The sequence below is a fragment of the Sminthopsis crassicaudata genome, chromosome 6, assembly GCF_048593235.1.
Source record: "Sminthopsis crassicaudata isolate SCR6 chromosome 6, ASM4859323v1, whole genome shotgun sequence".
NCBI lineage: Eukaryota > Metazoa > Chordata > Mammalia > Dasyuromorphia > Dasyuridae > Sminthopsis > Sminthopsis crassicaudata.
This window is the reverse complement of record NC_133622.1, coordinates 153,728,737-153,749,598: the sequence shown is the minus strand read 5'-3', so window position 1 is coordinate 153,749,598 and position 20,862 is coordinate 153,728,737. Positions and strand designations below refer to the sequence as shown.

Below are 20,862 nucleotides of genomic sequence, written 5' to 3'. Positions count from 1 at the left end.
GCAATAATATTCCATTATAATCATATACCATAACCTATTCAGCCAATCTCCGATTGAAGGGCATCCATTCAGTTTTCAGTTCCTTACTACTATAAAAAGGGTTGTTACAAACATTTTTTGCACACATGGGTCCTTTTCCCTCTTTTTTAAACAGGACATCTGGTCATCACTTCCACTAATCAGATGTTTCCATGGTCCCTTTTTGCTTACAAAATAAAAGATATACTCCTTTCTTATTCAGGGTTTTCCATAATCTAATCTAAACTACCTAATTCTAACCTAGCCTAATCTTCTATAGTGGGAGATTATCAAATAAATAGTATTCTACACATATCCTACATTTCAGCCAAACTAGATGAATTGTCATTTTCTGACATAGCCTGTGTATTTCCACCTCTTTACCTTGGTTCAGACCATTTCCCTCTCTCCTGGAGTATTGTCTGCCCATCATTCTTTAATGCAGAGTTGAAATGGCATCTCTTTTAGAAGAATAAGTCACGCAATGGGCTTATTGGTAATGAAATTGTTTGTCGTATGCCTTTATCATCTCCATTAGACCATGTCCTACTCATCTTTGTCTCCTATGCAATAATTAGAACACAATAAAACTCAATATTTGTTACATTTATCACTATGTATATAATTGTATGTGTATGTATATATGTATATAGTATATAATTTGTGTTATATTTTCTCTTTCACTGCTGAACCTATAGGAAAAGCAATCTAACCTATTAGCAGCATTCTTCAAATCCATGCAGCCTGGCTTCTGTTAGAATCATTCTGTTGAAATTACATCTCAGTCAATCTCAGTTCCTCAACCTGCTCATTTCTCATGATTTCCACCCTGCCTCAGTCACACAGAACGATAGTCATAGGTAAGATCTTGCCATCACCCACAAACTGCACCAACTCCACCTCTAAGAATTCCAAAATCACCTTATTTATCTCTAATGTTTTGGCGCTCTCTCTCTCTCTCTCTCTCTCTCTCTCTCTCTCTCTCGCTCTCGCTCTCGCTCTCGCTCTCGCTCTCGCTCTCACTCTCACTCTCGCTCTCTCACTCACTCTCTTGCTCTTTCATGCTCTCTCTCTCTCTCCTTTTTCTCCCTCCCTCCCTTCCACCTCCCTTTCTCTTTCTTTCCTTTCCTCCCTCTCTCCCTTCTTTTATCAAACCCTGTTCTTCACTTACAGTGTGACTTCTAATCCTTTGACCTATGAATTTTCTTCTAAGCCATTTCCTCTTCACCCTCTTGTTTAGCTCTACAGTTTTCTTGAGTTACTGCCTTCCCGCACCCTGCCAAACCTCAGCTTTGAATCACTCCTAAATACATGTGCTGATTAAAGGGTGGGGGAAAATTACACCATTGTTCTGATTGGGTTCATTATAGAATTATGTTGCACAATCCCAATTGCAGCTACTAGGCAATCCTACTAAACCTTCCTCATCAATTCACTATCCCATTCTCCATAACAACTTTTCTAAACCTTGTCATCCTTCTTAAATAGCTTTCTCTCAAGTGAGAACCTTGTCTCATATTTTGCAGAGAAAAGACCTCTCTTTTCTTTTTTCTTCTTCATCTCATATCACTTATTTGCTTTATGCCATTATCTCCTTCATCCCTGTCTCACAAGATGAAATGGACTTACTCTTCACCAAGACTGCTCAAACAATCCCATTCTATCCCATCTCAAACAGATTGTCCCTTTTTTCATCCACTCTTATCACTTTCAATCTTTACATCCACTGGCAGCTTCCCTATTGCTTACAAACATACTCATGTTTCCTTTTTGCTCAAAAATGACTCATTTAATTCCTCCTCTCCACTTTCACCCTAATCTTAATCTGCCTTTTGTAATTAAATTTGAAAAGGCTATCAATCTACAACATATGCCTTCATTTTCTCTCATTCTCTTTTTCTGAATTCATCATTTCATAAAAACTGCCCTCTACAACGTTACCAGTTGTCTGTATTGACAAATTTAGTGGCCTTTTCTCAATTCTCATTCTAGAGCTCTCTACAGCCTTTGATACTTGATATAGCTTCTACCTCTGTGATGAGTTTTGATACCTCCTACTCAAATTAATGAGCATTTAGTCAGTTCTTTGTGATTTGATGGGAATTAGTGATTGTATTACTGAATTTAGTGGAATAGGATTAAATTTAAATTATTTATGTTAATGATGTTGGGATAAGAGCTGTGAATAGTGAATCTACCAAGTATTTATCAGCTGAATTTATTTTATTAGTCACACATGTAATAAGAATGTAATTGCTATACTCTTACCCCTTCCTCCTATTCCCCTGCTCCCTGGTAATGTGTGTAATACCTCCTCACCCCTGTGAACCACTATATTGATTTTCTTGTGATCTTTGCTTCCACAACATTCTTGGACCTTAGGATAATGTTGGTCAAACGCTAGTGTCACTGTGACTAGTGGAAAGCCTTGTGATGTTAAAAGAGTCTTATGACCTTTGGAAAGCCTCCGCTGAGAAGACCTAGAGTTGACCTAGGAAAGGCCTGTTGACAAAGTGATTGTGACTGATGGACATTTCTCTTAGACAACCTTATATTTCTTTACTTCTAGAATCGACCAGTCATCAGTGAATTACAAAGCTTCTTCCTTTTTAGTGCTTTTTCAAGTGTATAAAAGTAAATAGCATCCAAGGAAAAGGATCCCTAATCAAGAGGAAGATCTTGGACCTCAATCTCAGTAACTTGTTAAAGATTGGAATTTTCTGACCTATTATTCCCAGGCTTCTTATGAGGATCAAATGGGAAAAAATGATTCTCAAATCTACCAAGGCTGCCCCAGATTCTATGCCTCCAGTCTGTCAGCTCTTAACTGCTTATCAGATATCTCAAACTTCTCTCCCCTTTTTAAAAACTCCTAAAAAACAGTGCACATAGTAGATAGTTAATGTTTTTGATTGAATGAAAAAGGTCAGCAGTCACTTAGAAATCACTCTGACCCATTCCACAATTAATTTAATCCTCTTCCTCTCCTACTTTGTTCAATTCTGTAAACTCTATTTTTTGACTCTTCTTCCATCTTTTTGTCAGCACCTTAATCTCCTTTTCTTGCTTCTCTTGTCTCCAAAGTCTAGATATCCTTAAACCTTCTGTCCTTGGCTTTTTGCCTATACATTTAATTCTCTTGTAAATTGATCTAATGCTATGATCTTGAGCCAGACCTGGTCCTCTAACCTGGGTTTGATATTAGGACAAAATGAAAAAAAAAAGAGAGAGACTTAGGTCACTAAACAGTTAACAAAAGATTTTCTCCGTCATAACAAGGAAAGAAAATGGCACTGAGGATAGTATGTTGCTTCATCTGAACATGGCTCCTGATCTTGGCCATGCTCAAAATGGTTCTTGTATTCAGTAAACTAGAAAACAAATCAAGATCCTATGTCATTTGTTTTATTCAAAAGCTTTGAGGGAGTTTTAGTACCTCTCAAGCCTAACTTCTTTATGAAAAAGCCTTTGAAAAACTAGCCTAGCCTACCTACTGGGACCTTAGCAAATAATGTTCTTGTCACACTGTGACTTTAGTTATCACCTTTGTATAGCTTATATTCATTATCTACCTTAAGTCCTTCTAATCCCTTCTCTGATCTCTAGACCTATTTTTCATCTATCTGCTAGACCACCTTACCTAGATATTTTTCACTGCTTCAAATCCATCATGTTTTAATCTGAATGTTCAATTCTTTTGTCCCACCTACAAATACCAGCTAGTGAATCTGATGTGCCCCTAAATTTCTTGGAATACCATGAAACCCTAGGGTCTCCATTAGTGCACCAACAACTCTAAACCTATAAAAGGACTATAGTTTTCTTCTAGAGAGAGATTTAGTAGGTCATCAATATAAAGAGTGAAAACATATTGCTCTCAAGTGATAGCTACTGATGCACTTACATCCAATTCAATCATAAAAAGATATTGATAATGTCTACTTTAGAGTGTCTGTTAATGTTCAAATTCTGAAAGCTCTAAAGAAAAACATAAATTTTGGGAACCTTGATGTTTACCTTAAAAAATCTCACATGTTGTGTTGGTGAAATACATGGTCCAATAATAAAAATTGCCTTCCATTTGACTCATGTTGTTCTCAGTGGATGGGATAGCTCAATTTCAAAAAAAATGAAATTATTTGAGGGAACCAACTTATTCAGGGCCAATATACAATATACATTCATTGAGATATGTGAATGATTTAAAAATAAAAATTTGTTTACATTTGTGTTATATTGCTCGCAGTTGATAGAATTGCTCTGTTTCAAGCTAAAATAATGAAAGATTATTACTAGGAAACATAGTTCATATTGTTACACAAGGGCATTGATCCAGTAACAAATGGAGAATCAACCCTGCAGGCAAAACCCAATGTGTTGTAGGAGTTCTTGAACTTTGTGTCATAGACCCCTTTGACAGTTTGGTGATTCCTGTAGATTCCTTTTTCAGAATAATGCTTTCAAATGCATAAAATAAAATATGCACATTCTGATGAGATCATCATTATTAGCTTTTCTTAAGTGATTTATTTTGTTACTTTGAAGTGTTGAAGTAGTAGGCATCTGTAAATGTTTGTAATGTAAAGAAAAAACAACATTGCTTTAAGTGGAATGTATAGTTCATTTTTCAAGCTAATGCAATGAAATTGTTTTAGGGAACCAAGTTAAGTCCAGTATGTGTATATAAGAACACATTCAGGAGACAATTCCAATGCATCAAATTATTGGCTATAACTAGAATCCCGAAAGCAGTAAGAGAAGTATTGATACAATTACTACCTGAGGCAAGCAGGGAAGGGCACTGATGGGGATCAGTTCAGTCTTATAATCCCTACCTCTATGGAGGTCGTGGATTGCCCCACCTTGTTTTGTCCAACCAGAAGTCCAAGTTATGTCAAACCTCTGAGGTTAAATTTCCCCTATAAATCTGTCCATGGCTCACACCACCTTTGCTGAATCCCTTTTGGAGTTATACTCACCATGAAATTCTGCTTCATGGTGTCTTTTTCCTCATTTCCCCCACTATGTCTCACAGTGTCTTTCTCCTTTTTTTAGCTAAATAACTTTATATGTATACACATACATAATATATATATGTATATGTATATACATATATATATGGTTTTTTATTTTTAAAACACATGCATTACTAGTTTTCAACATTCACTCTTGCAAAACCTTGTGTTCCAAACATGTTCAATTCTTCTATATGTATTTCCACAATTATCATATTGCACAAGAAAAATCGAATCAAAAAGAAAGCATACAAAATGTTAGCAAACAACAACAACAAAAAGTGAAAATACGATCTTGTGATCCATATTCAGTCCCCATAGTCCTTCTCTGGATGCAGATAGGAATCTCTATCACAAGACCATTGGAACTGACCTGAATCAATTTGCTGTTAAAAAGAGCCAAGTCCATCAGAATTAATCATTGTGTAATTTTTTTTGCTGCTGTGTACAATGTTCTCTTGGTTTTGCATACTTCATTCAGCATCAGTTCACGTAGGTCTTTACAGGTTTTTCTGAAATCGATCTGTTCATAATTTTTTATAGAACAATAATATTCCATTACATTCAAATACCATAACTTATTCAGCCATTCTCCAACTGATGGGCATCCACTCAGTTTCCAGTTTCTTGCCACAAACATTTTTGTATGTGAGTCCTTTTCTCCTTTTTATGATCTCTTTCAGAGTCATTGGAGACACTGCTGAGACAAAGGGTATACACAGTTTGATAACCCTTTGGGCATAGTTCCATATTGCTTTCCAGAATGGTTGGATCTGTTCACAACTCTACCAACAATGTATTAGTGTTCCACTAACAAAGTGTTTTTAGGGTGCTAAATCCCTTTTAGGAGTTAAGGACATACTCCTACCTTATGAAGTATTCCCTTTCTCCTGGTTAATTATGAATTTCACTAGGGAACTTGTCTTTTCTATTGTTAATTGTTAAAACTCCTTTCCTGACTGACTTTATGCTGTCCCAACTCTTTCTTATTTACCATTCCCTGTGTCTATTGTATCACTTCGTTTTGTGTGTAACTCCTTCTCCTAAATAAACCTATCTTTTTCCAAAGAAAAAGGCTATTGTGCATTCTTCACATGACTGAATCCCAACATTTGATGCTCAGATCAATCTCAACATTTGGTACTGAACCCCAAACACATCATTTGATGATGATGTTGCTGTCCTCAAACATGTCAGGAACTCAAATAGTTCATCTAAAACACTAAACCAACTGCAAGATGCCATTTGCATTTCATTTTAGATTGCTGTATATTGAAGGAATCCTGAAAACTTAAGAAAAGCTTCATATAATTTTGAGGAACCAAGATAGTAACTAGCAATCTGGCCCATTTCTGGAATATGATACATGTTCTAGAGATTAATTTTTTATCCTAATTTCATTGGTATTATTCTAAACAAATAGTCTTCTTCCATTTCAAGCTAAAGCAACAAAAAAATTTTTTTTCCTCCCCGAGGCTGGGGTTAAGTGACTTGCCCAGGGTCACACAGCTAGGAAGTGTTAAGTGTCTGAGATCAAATTTGAACTCCCGTCCTCTTGAATTCAAGGCTGATGCTCTATCTACTGCTCCACCTAGCTGCCCCAGCAACAAAAATTTTAAAGGAGGAAACAAAATCATGAAATCCATTAAAGTTGTTTTGGAGAATTGATCCAATGATCACTTCATGTTATAATACTGTCCATGGAAATAAAAGACAATAGAGTCCAAGAATCTAGGTTGTAATTAGTCATCTGACACCTTTCTTGAATAAAAATTAAACATAGCACAATAATAATTTAATAAGACAGGGCACACTGGCTCATTGTTGGTAGAGCTGTAGATAAATATAACCATTTTGGAAAGCAATTTGAGATATGCAAATCAAGTGACTAAAATGCCTTACACCCTTTTACCTAGAAATTCTAATATTGGGCCTATATTCCAAGGCCAATAGTAATAAGAAAATCTCTCTATATATATCAAAATACATATAGCAGGATTTTTTGATGATAGCCAAAAAAATGGAAATAAAGCAGATGCCTATTGATTGTGGAATGGCTAAACAAACATTGGTACATGAATATAATGGAATATTGTATTCCATATATTCATGGCATGGAAGAGATGAATACAGAGAAGCATGAGAAGATCTACATTGAACTGGTACTGAGTGAAGTAAGCAGAGACCAGTAAACAATATACACAATCAATATAATATAAATAGAAAGAATAACTGCATAACAAAACAAAAGTGAATATTGAAAAATATAAACAAGAAGCATGGGTTGAAAGAAGAAATGAGAAGGCACTCCCATTACATTCCTTTCAAGTGGGTGGAATTCAACAAGTGTTGAACATTGTACATATTTTCAACTTTTTCCATGTATTGATCACTCATTCTGATTTCCCTTGATTTTTCTTTATCTCCACCTCAAAAATATTATTTTTTAAAATAGGAAACTAATCACCATTATTAATCATATTAAAAACAAAACATCGCAAACCACACGATTATTTGAATGAATGCAAAAAAAGAGTTTTTGACAAAACAACACTCATTTTGCAAAAAATAAAAACAAATCAAAAAACCCTACAAAGTACAGGCAAGGATGCCCGCTGTTGTTATTTGGTATATTTCTGGAAATGATAGAGCTAACAATAAGACTTTTTTTTTTAAAAAAATCACAAGTATCAGAAACCAAAAATAAGCATCATATGCCATGGGTATTAAACTTGAAAATACAGGAGTAAAGCAAGGATTTATTATGGACAGCTAGATGGCACAGTGATAGAATGCCAAGCCTGAAGGCAGGATGACTTGAATTCTAATCTGGCCTTAGACACTTATTAGACCCCGAGCAAGTCACTTACTCCTGTTTGCCTCAGTTTCCTCATCTGTAAAATGAAGAAAGAAATACTTCTTTCTTTGCCCTAGTTTCCTGCTTTTCTTCCTCCCCCTTCAATAGCATTTTATTTTGCCAAATACATGTAAAGATAGTTTTCAACATTCATTTTTTTTGTTGAGATTTTGTGTTCCAAATGAACATATGAACAAATGAAGAAGGAAAACTGGAGAAGGAAATGGCAAACCACTCCAACATCTCTGCCAAGAAACCCCCAAGTGGGGCCAGAAAAAGTCAGATTCACCTTAAATAGCTGAAAAACAAAAACCCAATAATATTCACTTTTCTTTAATATAGCAATAGCTATATTAAGTAGGAATAGCAATAACAGAAGAGAAAGAAATTAAAGGTATGAAGTTAAGTAAAGAGATAAAACTATATTTGCTGATGGATTATTTAGAAAATCCTAGAGAATCAGCACTGATGTTCATTGAGACAATCAGCTCAGCCAAGTTGCAGGCTGCAGAATAAACTCTTCTAAGTCAATAGCATTTTGGTGCAATAACAGAATGCAAGAGGCAAGCGTGAAAAGGGAAATTGCATTGGAAATTACTACAAGATGCAGAAAGTATGTGAAGATTGATGTACCAAAGCACAGGAAATATGCAAATAAACTCAACTACAAAGAACCCCTTAAAGAAATAAAAAACAATTTAAAATGGACTGTTCCTTGCTCCTTCTGGTCCCTTCCAATGGCATAGACATTACAAAGGGAAAGTTTATAGAGTTGTTTACCTAGGGTCACACAGTTTTTGAGTGTTTGAGGCAGAATTTAAATTCAGTCTTCCTGACTCCAACCCTGGAGCTCTATATCCTGTATAACTTAGTTGCTTGTGTCTAGCATCTTAGGGATGTCACACCAAATCACTAGCACTAAGGGGAATGCAAGAATATAACAACTTCCTCTGACATGTAGTTCCCACTTTCTCCAAGGAAAGAAGCAATTTTATTTACCAGATCATATTTTGTAATTCCCATGATCTTGGCTAAATCTCTTCATCTCCCGGTTTCTCAGCTTCTCACATGAGAAAGGTTGACAACTCTGGGGCTTTTTCCAGCTTCTGTGATGTAGGAATTGATGATACTCTTTTTCCACATACTGTAATAACCTTCAAAAGACCAACCAGTAATATATCAAATTGAGGATGGACCCAGTGGGGGAGACCTCATAATGGCAATGGGAAGGGGAAAGGCAGTGGTACTAAGAATGTGATCTTAAAAGAAATTACCAGTAATTCTTCAGAACTACAGAGCTTTCAGTTTGAAGGTTACTCTTGGTCCTACTTCTCCCTATCTTGTTCTCTAGGAGTTTCGAACTAGAAATTAGATTTGCTGGATTCTAAAATGGGTCATTGAAATATTGGTTTGCTTTTATTTCTTTTAGAAGTATAACCATACATAGTTTGGCTGGAGCTTTGCACAGTGACATAGAAACAGATTAAATTACTCATGTGGATGAATAGAGTCCTTAGGAAAACCCGAGTTGTGTGAACTTGGACAAATCACTTTCTCTGTCTCAGGTAACTAAAGCTACAGGTAACAAAAAAAGGACTAATAACAATTCTAATGGACTTGGAATGGAAAATGCCATCCAAATGCAAAGAGAAAACCATAGAGAATGAATATAGATGGAAGCATAATATTTTCACCTTTTTTGTTCATTGTTGTTTGTTTCCTTTATTTTTATTTCTTGTGGTTTTTTTCACTTTTGTTCTGATTTTTCTTGCATAATGTGACAAATATGGAATTATGTTTAAAAGGTCTGTACCTGAATAATCTATATCAAGTTGAGTTTTTTCTTGGAGAGGAGAGAAAGAAGGGAAGGAAAGGGGGAAATTTGGAATACAAAATCTTATAAAAATGAATGTTGAAAACTATCTCTGGGGCAGCTAGGTGGTGCAGTGGACAGAGCACCAGCCCTAAAGTCAGGAGGACCTGAGTTCAAATTTGGCCTTAGACATTTAGCACTTCCTAGCTCAAAAAACAAATAAATAAATAAATAAAGGAAAACTATCTTTACATGTATTTGACAAAATAAAATGCTATTGAAGGGAGAGGAAGAAAAGCAGGAAACTAGGACAAGGAAAGAAGTATTGAAGGAGAGAGCTCCCCATAGAGATAAAATTGTAGTCTCAGATCAAAAATAAAAAAGGAGATGAAAGAAGACTTTGAATCCATTGCTAAAAATAGCTAGCATGGAATAGGATTCCAAGATTTGCAACTATTTTGTAAAGATTCTCTCATTTGCTCTTCATTCACCTACCTGTGCTAATTGTGCCCTGGAAGCCTCCTACAGTAATTCTAAATGTCTCTGTGTTTCTTGCAATGTGATCAGGCAATAATCCCTGGAGACATACGAGTTTTAAAAAAATTACATATTACTTTTAGTGACTTTTATGACCCTTTTTATTGCACATAAATCTCCGAGTTGGTCAGGCCTCTAAAGGGAATAATTATCATATTTTGAAATTTCCAATTATTTGAATATTTGAACAATATATTGAAGCAAGCTACTTATTTTAACTCTCTAGGCATAAAAGTTTTTTGAAATAATATCTGGGAAGCTAAGATTGAATAAATAAAGTCATCTAGACCAAGGGTTTTTAACCTTTGTTGTATGTCGTGGATGCCACTGGCAATCTAGTGGACACCGTCTCCAAATAAGGTTTTGTAGTTAACATTCATAATTAATAGAAATGCTCAATTTCAGTGAGGTTAGTATGAATAAAAACTCCGCCCCCGCCCCCCCCCCCCCCCCCCATCACATTCATAGACTTGAAATCGCTACATGGTTTCCTATGCGCTCTTCCGTAATCTCTCCTGCTCCTGGTAGAGTGGAGAGGAATTGTCAATTGCTTGGAAGAAATTGACGATTGCGTCGAGCTGGGAGTGAGGACGTCTGCAGGCGCGATGGGAAGCAGTCGGGAGCCGCTAGTCGGCAGGGGCAGCGTGCAGCGCAGGTGGGATGCTGCGCGGAGGGGCACTTTAACAGTTAACTATCCAGCAGCCAAGGTCAGCTGACGGGGCAGTGTCGCTGGGTTTTCGGCAGAGCTGACTAGTAAGCTATTTCGCGGAGGAATGGATCCTCCGGAGCGCCACGGTCAGCCGTTGAGGGTGTGTGGGGAAGCCGCCAGTTGCCAAATGAAATCTGAAACCTGAGACTGTTTGAGCACTGGCCCTGCTCAGTTGTTCCAGTGTCTCATACTGTATATTTACTCATTCACACACAATCACTCTTTTTAACTTCTTGGACAATTCCTCGCATAATTGCTACGATTTCTCAGCTACAAGCGCCGGGCGCTGAGCGTCTGGGTTGAAGCGGCTCGGACTTTGTTGTGGATGATTGGGCTGAAACGAGAAAGAAGAGAAAGGGGGAAAGTGCAGGAACGGGGGGCCAACGGGGGCCCAACACAATTGCTCACTGCCGTGACAGCTGTTTTGGGTTTCTTTGGGGAAATGGCTGGTATGCGGTGACCAAGTTCATGGGATGAAGATTTCTTCCTCTTGTGGGAATTAAAAGGACTTCGTTTCTTTCCACTTGATCTGTAGCGACGCGGCACTTGGAAGCAGGGTATGTGGACCCGGAATTGTGTCTGTGCGGGGGGACAGGGAGGAAAAAAAATCTGTGGATCAGGCAGACATTCTCTTGGATCATAATCCATGATCCTGCCGGGGAAGGGGAGGACTAACAGGAAGTCCCTTCTGCTAGACTCTTTAAAAATCATTCCCAAACTTTGAAACCACGTTCCTTGTCAATTTATAGGGATAAAAATAGCACGAGGAGCTGGTGTGTATTACTGGTTTCAGAAAATAGAGGTATGTTCATCAAAATGTCCCATGTCCAGGGTAATATTTTCCAAGATAATGGATACATGGGGTGAAACTTATAATAAGAATTTTTATTAAGGAATTAAGGTATCTGGTGAATTTTAAGATTATCCAAAAGATTTTTGTGGAAAGGTTTTTTTAAATGTCTGTTCTGGACAGTGGTAAATAATTTTTTCCTCATCTCTAATAGACTGACATATACTTTCAGGATATCTGAAAGTAATTTTTCAAGTGTCTAAAAAAGAGAAGTCGATATTATTATTATGTTGTATGGAGTCTTTAAAAGTACTGTGTTTTCATATTCCATCAGAAGTTAAGAATATGATCTGTCTTTTGGAATGCATACTTATTTTCTTTCATTTTTTTCCACAGATTCTTTTTTGTTTTTACATCACATTCAATTCTAAATATATTCCTCCCCCACTGCTACCCACTAAGCCATCCCTTGTAACAAATTTTTAAAGTGAAAAATCAAAAAAATGAACAAAAACTAATGTTTAACAGTGTATAGAATATTCTACTCCCATAGTTAATCATCTTCAAGGAAAGGGGAGAAGTACTTTTTTTTTTTCTCAACTGGTGGCAATTCTGGTCACTAAAATTACAGAGCATTCAATTTCATGTTGTTTTTCCATTTACTTTGTTGTAGTCTTTGTGTATTTTGTTCTTCTGATTCTGCTCACTATTTGTTTTCTCTTTCTCTGAAGTCTTCATAGTTGGGTTTTTTTTCCCCCCAAGTATACTTCTATTGCATACATTTACATAACACAAATTCTTTACTTATTCCTCAGTCCATGAACATTTACTTGGTTTTCCATTCTTCACTACCACAAAAATACTGCTACTAGTATTTTTATTTACATGAATTTTTGTTTTTACCTCTTTGGGGTATATAATTAGCAATGAAATTTGTGTCAAAAGTAGTGTGATTGTAGTCATTTTTTTAGAGCCTAATTCCAATTTGTTTTCCATAATGAATAGATTTTAACTTTCCAGGATGACTTCATCAACAATTACCTATCTTCCTATGGCTCCTCCAAAACTGACCATTTCTATATTTTGTTCTTTTCCATTTAGTTGAGGTGAGGGCAAACCTTAGAGTTGCTTGATGGAATTTCTTTTTTTATTAGTGATTTGGAATAGTCATTCATTGTTATTAACAACTGATAATTCTTTTGAGAGCTGTTCATATCTTCTGAGCACTTTATTAGAGAATAGTTCTTAGTCATAGATATTGGTGTTAATTCCAAATTTATTTAAGGCATTAGATCCAGTAAGGATTGGTGGTGCTTATTTAGAATAATGCCATTTAAATTGAGATATAATTGATAAAACATTTTCACTTGTAATCTTAGTTTGAGGTGGCTTTTAAAAATTATTTGTAAAGAATTAAGTGACCTTAACCAAGTTTATTTTTTTTACTTTTTAAAAATTAATCTTATAATTATAACTTTTTTTTGACAGTACATATGCATGGGTAATTTTTTTACAACATTATCCCTTGCTCTCACTTCTGTTCCAAATTTTCCCCTCCTTCTTTCCACCCCCTCCCCTAGATGGCAGGCAGTCCCATACATCTTAACCAAGTTTAAAAAGGGAAATCTTATTAAAACTTTGAAATACAAAGCTGAAAAACACCAAAGTAGAAATAAATGTGATTGCAAAAACTCTAATTGGAATCTTAAGGTTTGTGATAAAGGAGAAGACTGGAAATATTCTTCTCATCATCCAATAATCTGGGGAAATAGATTTCAAAGCATTTAGGAAAAGATTTCTATGAACAAAAAGTTCTATAGGGGAAGTCAAAAGCTCTGAGGTCACCCCAACCAAAGAGTATAATTCAGGGTCTTATACATTTTTTTGTTCCAATAGGTTAGATGGGAGAATGTGTTGAGTTATGTGTCTTAAACTCCACAGGGTCTTTTCGTCTCAAAAGTTATGGGAACCCTCTATAAATGAAATACCAAAGAAAGTATTTCAGATGAGGAAGAAAAGGGAGGGTTGCCTAAACCAATGGATGTGGGTATAAATTAAATACAACAAAGAATTTGAACTTTTAACAGGGAAGATGGACGCAAAAATGTGTCAGAGACTTATAAGGCATGGTAAAACTAATGCTGATAAGAAAGATAAGAATAATTTTAAAGGTGTTACTATTTCTAAAGTTACACTGAGAAAGGCATGAGGGTCAAAGAAGAGAACTGCTGTTTGGTGTGGGTGGTACAATGGTGTCAGACAGCAGTTCTTTGATTTCTGCTTTCTCTGCCAAGGAGGATGATCTTTGAGGTAGAAAAGATGGAATAAAAAGACTTAATGAATTTACACTAAAGATAAAAAGGAAATAAGAGAGCATCTTTCATGCTTTTTCATGAATTTCAGACATCTGGTCCCAATCACTACATCTTTAGGAATAAAAGGAGCTGATGGATGTAATAACTAAACTATTTGTAGTTATTTTTTGCAAGATCATGGAAAATGTGTTTTTGCAGGATTGGAAATAAACACATGATGCCTTGATTATCTTTTTAAATTCAATTTTTAAATTTTCAGTTCTACATTCTCTCCCAACTCCTCTTCCTTAACCCATTTAGATGGCAAGAAAAAAACAAAACTCATACAAATATGTATGGTCATGCAAAATAAACTCCATATTATTATCCATGTCCAAAAAAAGTTCTAGAGTTAGATAGCATGTTTTCTTATGAGTTCTTTGGAATCATAGTTGGTCATAGTTCTGAAGTCTTTACAATCTTGCTTTTTCTTGTATAAATTATTTCCTAATTTTGTTCACTTTACTTTGAATCAGTTCATATAAATCTTCCCAGGTTTTTCTAAAACCATACTATTCATCATTTCTTACAGCACAATAGTATTCCATCACATTCTTCTGTGGTAATTTATTTAGGCTATTTTCCAACTGTTGGGCACCCCCTCAGTTTCCAATTCTTTGCTATCACAAAGAGATGTGTTTTAAACATTTTTGTAAATCTGGATCCTTTTCCTTTTTCTTTGATCTATAAATCTACTCATATTATCCGAGTCAATTTTTTAATAATTTTGGGTGCATATTTCCAAATTGCTTTCCAGCATGACTGATTGATATACCTAATTTTTTTACAACTACTTCAACATTTCTTATTTTCCTTTTTTTTTTTCTTTTCTTTTTGCCTCTTTTGGCAATCTGATGGATATGAAGTGGCATTTTAGAGTAGTTTTAGTTTTTGCATTTTTCTAATTATTAGTGATTTAAAGCATTTTTTTTCCAAATGCCTATTGATGAATAATATTTCTTCCTCTAAAAACTTCTTCTTGGGGCAGCTAGGTGGCACAGTGGATAGAGTACCAGCCCTGAAGTCAGGAGGACCTGAGTTCAAATGTGGCCTCAGAAACTTAACATTTCCTAGCTGTGTGACCCTGGGCAAATCACCATGTAGTCAATTTTGTAAATAATCATGCACAGCTAGGATATATACATGTTCCTTTCTATCTCATTCAGTATCTACAAAAGATTAATCATATATAAATTCTCTGAAATTCTCTTCAAATCCTTAACTTCTTTCTTTTTTGTAATCAGTCTTCTTCTAAAAGAATAATCAACTATAATTAATATTCTATTTCTCCCTGCAATTTGATCAATTTATTTTTTAAGTACTTAGGTACTATGAAACTCAGTGCATATATATCAAATATTGATATTATTTTACTGTTTTAGTGCCTTTAAGAATATTATAAAGTTTTAATTATGCCTAGTTTTACTATTTCATTCTAAGGTCCTGATTTTCTGTGGCTTAAGAAATTATTTTGTAGCCTCTTGGTGTAATTTTGTATGAATCTTTATTTTTTTAGGTGTGTTTCTTATAAAAAAAAAACCCAAATTGTTGTATTTTTCTTTCTGCTTATGTAATCTATTTTATGGTTGAGTATCCCTTTCACTACTATGACTATAAATTGTGGTTTTTCTATCTTTCTTATATTGTTTATTCAGTTAGCAGCACCACTTCAGTTGAAGGAAATAATATAGAATGGACAAAAAACCTGGGAGCTTTTACTATAAATGATAGGAGATGTTGGAGTACAATATTCTATGAGTCAAAACAATGTAACCAAGAATAACTTACCTGCAAAATGCATATAATTCTAAAGGGAGGAAAATGGATTTTAAAGACATAGCTTTCAAGTACTTCTGATGAAAAGACCAGAGTCGAGTAGAAACTTTGAAATACACACACAAGAGTCCAGAGAAATCCAGAATAATAAATTTATTTGAGCAATTATAAGAAATAGTATGATAATGTGGTGCTAACATTCTAATGATAAAAGAGAAAACAAGTTCCCCTTCAGAATTCGTTTTCATAGGGATTTAAGGCTGTTAAGAAAATGGATTCATGAAAAGTCATATAAAACTAAATAACAACAACAATACGTTTTGGCTTTGTGCAAACTATTATAACAAAAGAATTAAGAATTACAGGGTATATTCCATCTCAGAGTTGGATGGAAGCACCCTAGTCCAATCAACAGCTGAGAAGCAATTTCTTCAAATTTCTTCTTCAAAACTTTCCTAACTACTGGCCATCCAACCTCTGCTTTAAGATTTCCAATGAATAACTCCCTATCTCCTAAGGTTGCCTGTTCCACTTTTGGACATTTCTAATTATTAGGAAGTCTATTTTCATACTGAGTCAATTTCATGACTTTCTTTCTTCACCCATTTCATAGTGAAGAAAAAGCCTTCAGAATAGCTACTGAGCATCCGTATAAAAGAAGCTCATTCTTTTTTCTTCCTACCAACTACCAACTACAACTTCCTACCTACAACTTCCTACCAACAATGATAATTCTCTGAGCTCTGGAGGGGTCCAGAACGCAATTATAGGTGAGTTCACAGAACAAAAAGAGGTACCCTCAACAAGTTAAAATCCCTAGGAACAAGAAAATTCAAATACTTAAAGTATTAACTCAACATCTCTACCCCACCACCTCCCATGCACGTGTGAATAAAAGGTCATACACCATCCTGCAGAGATGAACAGAACTTATATTGGGAAAACCTGTTGTAGAAACTCTTTCACTTCATCTGCTTCCAACCCTTTATGGCAATGATTGATTTTACCCAAACACTTGAAGGGGATTTGTGGGAGAAGAGTGCTCACTGCTGCATGGAAGACCTTTAGGAAGGGGACCCCTAGTTTCAGAGATTCTCCATGGAACCTCCTGACAACTGCTCCCCAGTCAGATAAAAGAGATCAAATGCTGCTTTAATCAAATCATAGTAGGAAAGGAGGAAAGAAATTAGGGAAACAGCAAATGCTTGTGTATGATTGCATGAAATATGAAGAAAAAGATGTATTCCAGTTAAGCCCAATCTGGTCATCCTAGAGGTTTTCTAATCACAGAGACCAGTGAAGTACTAATTTACTTTAATTAGTAAAGACTAATTAAGCCCTCATTGTAGGAGGAGATTAAAACAACTGTATTATACAGCAGTGGGGGTATGTCCACAAACAAAGCATAAAGAGTCAGAAAGTGAGGGATGATGGAATATAAAGAGAAAAATCAATGTCAAGCAAAATACAACTTAATGAAAACTCAGATCACAAACAGATAAATAGAATCCTAAATATAAAAGAAAAGATAAATGCTATATATTCAATGGGTTTCCAAGCCCTCTTTTTAAAAGATTACAAAAGAAAGTGAAACAATATAGATGGACAAGAGAAGAGGACTTAAGACAGAGAACTGTGGGATACCTGCAGATGTGATCTAGATGAAGATGCTTTAAAGGAAGCTGAGAAGGAGCAGTTAGGACGGTGTTTAGTCAGAAGAGTATCAGGTAGAGGAAAGTGTTTAATGCTGCTGAAGGCTGCAGAGAGGTAAAAGATGAGAATTTGGCAGTTAAGAGATTAGTGGTAATTTTGGAGTTAGCATTTTCAGTCGGTAATGAATTCAGGAGTTAGACCATGGAGTTTAAAAGAGAGTGAGAGGAAATAAAAAGACTTCTTTAAGGAGTTTAGGAAAGAGATGGGAAAATAGTTATGGGGATGAATCACAGGAGGGTTGAGAGTAGGGATGGATCAAGTGGAGGGTAAGGGATACTAGTTTATTTTTAGGCAGTAGGGAAATTACCAATCAACAGAGGGAGATCGAAATTAAGTGAGGGAATGAAAATAGTAGAGGGGCAGTTCTGGACAAGATGGAATAAAATAGAATGACACACATTTAGAAAGTTGGACTTTGGCAAGGAGAAAGGCTACCTTACTGAGACAGAGGTGAAGGTGAAGAAACTGGTAGAAGGAACCTGGGTAATGTGAGATAAGAAGAAGGGATGAATGATTTCAATATTTTCATTAAGCTATTAGGAAAGATTCTTACTTGAGAGCATGAAGAGAAGGAGAACATGGGAAGTTTGAAAAGAGTTGTAAAGATTTTGAAGAGTCCCTGTAGTAAGAGCAGAAGTGAGATAATTAGGGATGTATAAAAAAGGATTTTTTTACACTAGTAAGGGCCCAGTTGGGGTTCTTTAACAAACATGCCTTTCTTTTTTTCATATGGGAGGTGTTGGACTACAACTTTAAAATTAGTCACACATAAATTCAGTCAATAAGTCATTTGACTTATTACTGTACTTCTTTGTTTAAAAAAAGAGGATTTTATTGGGAAGTGGGGGAGTGGACAACAGGAAAGAGAGTGTCATTGGGAAGTGATGTAAGAAAGAAAAAAGTTAATAAAAATTTTTGCCGTTTTTAAAGCTATAGAAATCTTCCTATTTCTATATCTAACTTACAACTGAACTATTAAGCTTTAACTAATTTCTTAAGAAGTGATAGTCATTGTTTATATAGAATTATACTTTTCAGTTCAGTAACATTTGAGTAGTTTAAAGCTTGGTTAAGCATTGTATGATTTTCACAGAAGCAATTCTGTGTAACATAATAACATTTAGCAGTGGTAGAATGATAAAGCTACTGAGACTTCATTGGGCAAGTTAGTCATGCTATTGCATTCATGCATGATTGTCCCTAAAGTCAAGACCCATAGGGCAAGAATTTTTGGTTCTCCAAGTTGACTGGTAATTTGTAGTGATTTTTTATAAGCCTTAACAAGTATATGGAGCAAATGTACAATGTCTTAGTCACTGTGACCTTTGCTTAAATTACATGAAAATAAATGCAGACATACTGCCTTTTATTACTAGTTAAGATTCGACTTGTTAGTAGGAAGTTCTTCATAATATAAGGTTTTAATTAAATAGCTTTAATAGTCCTGGAACTTTGGTCTATTATATAATATGGTCTATTATAATGCCACTACTAGATTTGTATCCCAGAGAGATCACAAAACAAGAGAAAAGGATTTACGTGTATAAAAATATTTCTAGCAGCTCTTTCGGTGGTGGCAAAGAATTGGAAATTGAGGGAATGGCAATCAATTGGGAATGGCTAAACAAATTGTGGTCTGTGAATGTAATGGAATACCATTATGCTATGAGAAATGATGAACAGGCAGATTTCAGAAAAACCTGGAAAGACTAATATGAACTGATGCTGAGTGAAATAAATAGAATCAGGAGAACATTGTTCTTAGTAACAGCAACATTGTGCAATGATCAATTTTGATAGACTTAGCTCTTCTCACCAATACAATGATCTAAGATGGCTGGTTCCAAAATACTTATGATGGAAAATGCTATCTATATCAAAGGAAAGAACTATGGAGTCTGAATGCAGATCGAAGCATACTAATTTCATTTTGTTTTTCTTTTTCCTTTTGTTCAGATTCTTCTTTCACAACATGACTAATGTGGAAATATATGTAACAAGAATTCAAGTGTATAACTTTTATCAGAGTGTTTGCTCTCTAGGAAAAGAGTGAAGGGAAGGGGGAGGAGAAAAAAATGGAGCTCAAAATCTTATAAGAAAATGAACATTAAAAACTATCTTTACATGTAATTGGAAAAATAAAATACTATTTACAAATTAAAAGAAAACAAGAAAAAAGAAAAAAATCATAGACCATAATAAATCTGTTGGAAGATTATGTGAGAATAGGAAGCAATATATTTTTTTTATTAATTTTATAATGATAACATTTTTTGACAGTACATATGCATAGGTAATTTTTTTACAACATTATCCCTTGTACTCCCTTCTGTTCTGAATTTTTCTCCTCCTTCCCTCCACCCCCTCCCCTAGATGGCAGGCATTCCCATACATATTAAATATCTTATAGTATATCCTAGGTACAATATATATGTGCAGAACCGAATTTTGTTGTTGTTGTTGTTGCAAAGAAAGAATTGGATTCGGAAGGTAAAAATAACTTGGGGAGAAAAACCAAAAAAAATGCTAAGTTTACACTCATTTCCCAGTGTTCCTTCTCTGGGTGTAGCTGATTCTGTCCATCATTGATCAATTGGAATTAGATTAGCTCTTCTCTATGTTGAAGATATCCACTTCCATCAGAATACATCCTCATATAGTATTGTTGTTGAAGTGTATAATGATCTCCTGGTTCTGCTCATTTCACTCAGCATAAGTTGATGTAAGTCTCTCCAAGCCTCTCTGTATTCATCTTGTTGGTCATTTCTTACAGAACAATAATATTCCATAACATTCATATACCATAATTTACCCAACCATTCTCCAATTGATGGACATCCATTCATTTTCCAGTTTCTAGCCACTACAAAAAGGGTTGCCACAAACATTTTGGCACATACAGGTCCCTTTCCCTTCTTTAGTATTTCCTTAGGATATAAGCCCAGCAGTAGCACTACTGGATCAAAGGGTATGCACATTTTGATAACTTTTTGGGCATAATTCCAGATTGCTCTACAGAATGGTTTGATTCTTTCACAACTCCACCAACAATGCATCAGTGTCCCGGTTTTCCCACATCCCCTCCAACATTCATCATTATTTGTTCCTATTATCTTAGCCAATCTGACAGGTGTGTCATGATATCTCAGAGTTGTCTTAATTTGCATTTCTGTGATCAGTAGTGATTTGGAACACTCTTTCATATGAGTGGAAATAGTTTCAATTTCATCATCTGAAAATTGTACATATCCTTTGACAATTTATCAATTGGAGAATGGGG

At 35.3% G+C, this 20,862-nt stretch overlaps 1 protein-coding gene across 1 annotated transcript in view; it reads left to right on the top strand.

Moving 5' to 3' along the window:
- Nucleotides 1-10,921: 10,921 nt before the first annotated feature.
- ARHGAP24 (Rho GTPase activating protein 24) overlaps nucleotides 10,922-20,862 on the top strand; it is a 102,652-nt gene continuing 92,711 nt past the window's right edge. Inside the window, exon 1 of the mRNA XM_074272859.1 lies at nucleotides 10,922-11,506. The gene's annotated coding sequence lies outside the window, so the exon portion shown is untranslated. The remainder of the gene's footprint in view (nucleotides 11,507-20,862) is intronic.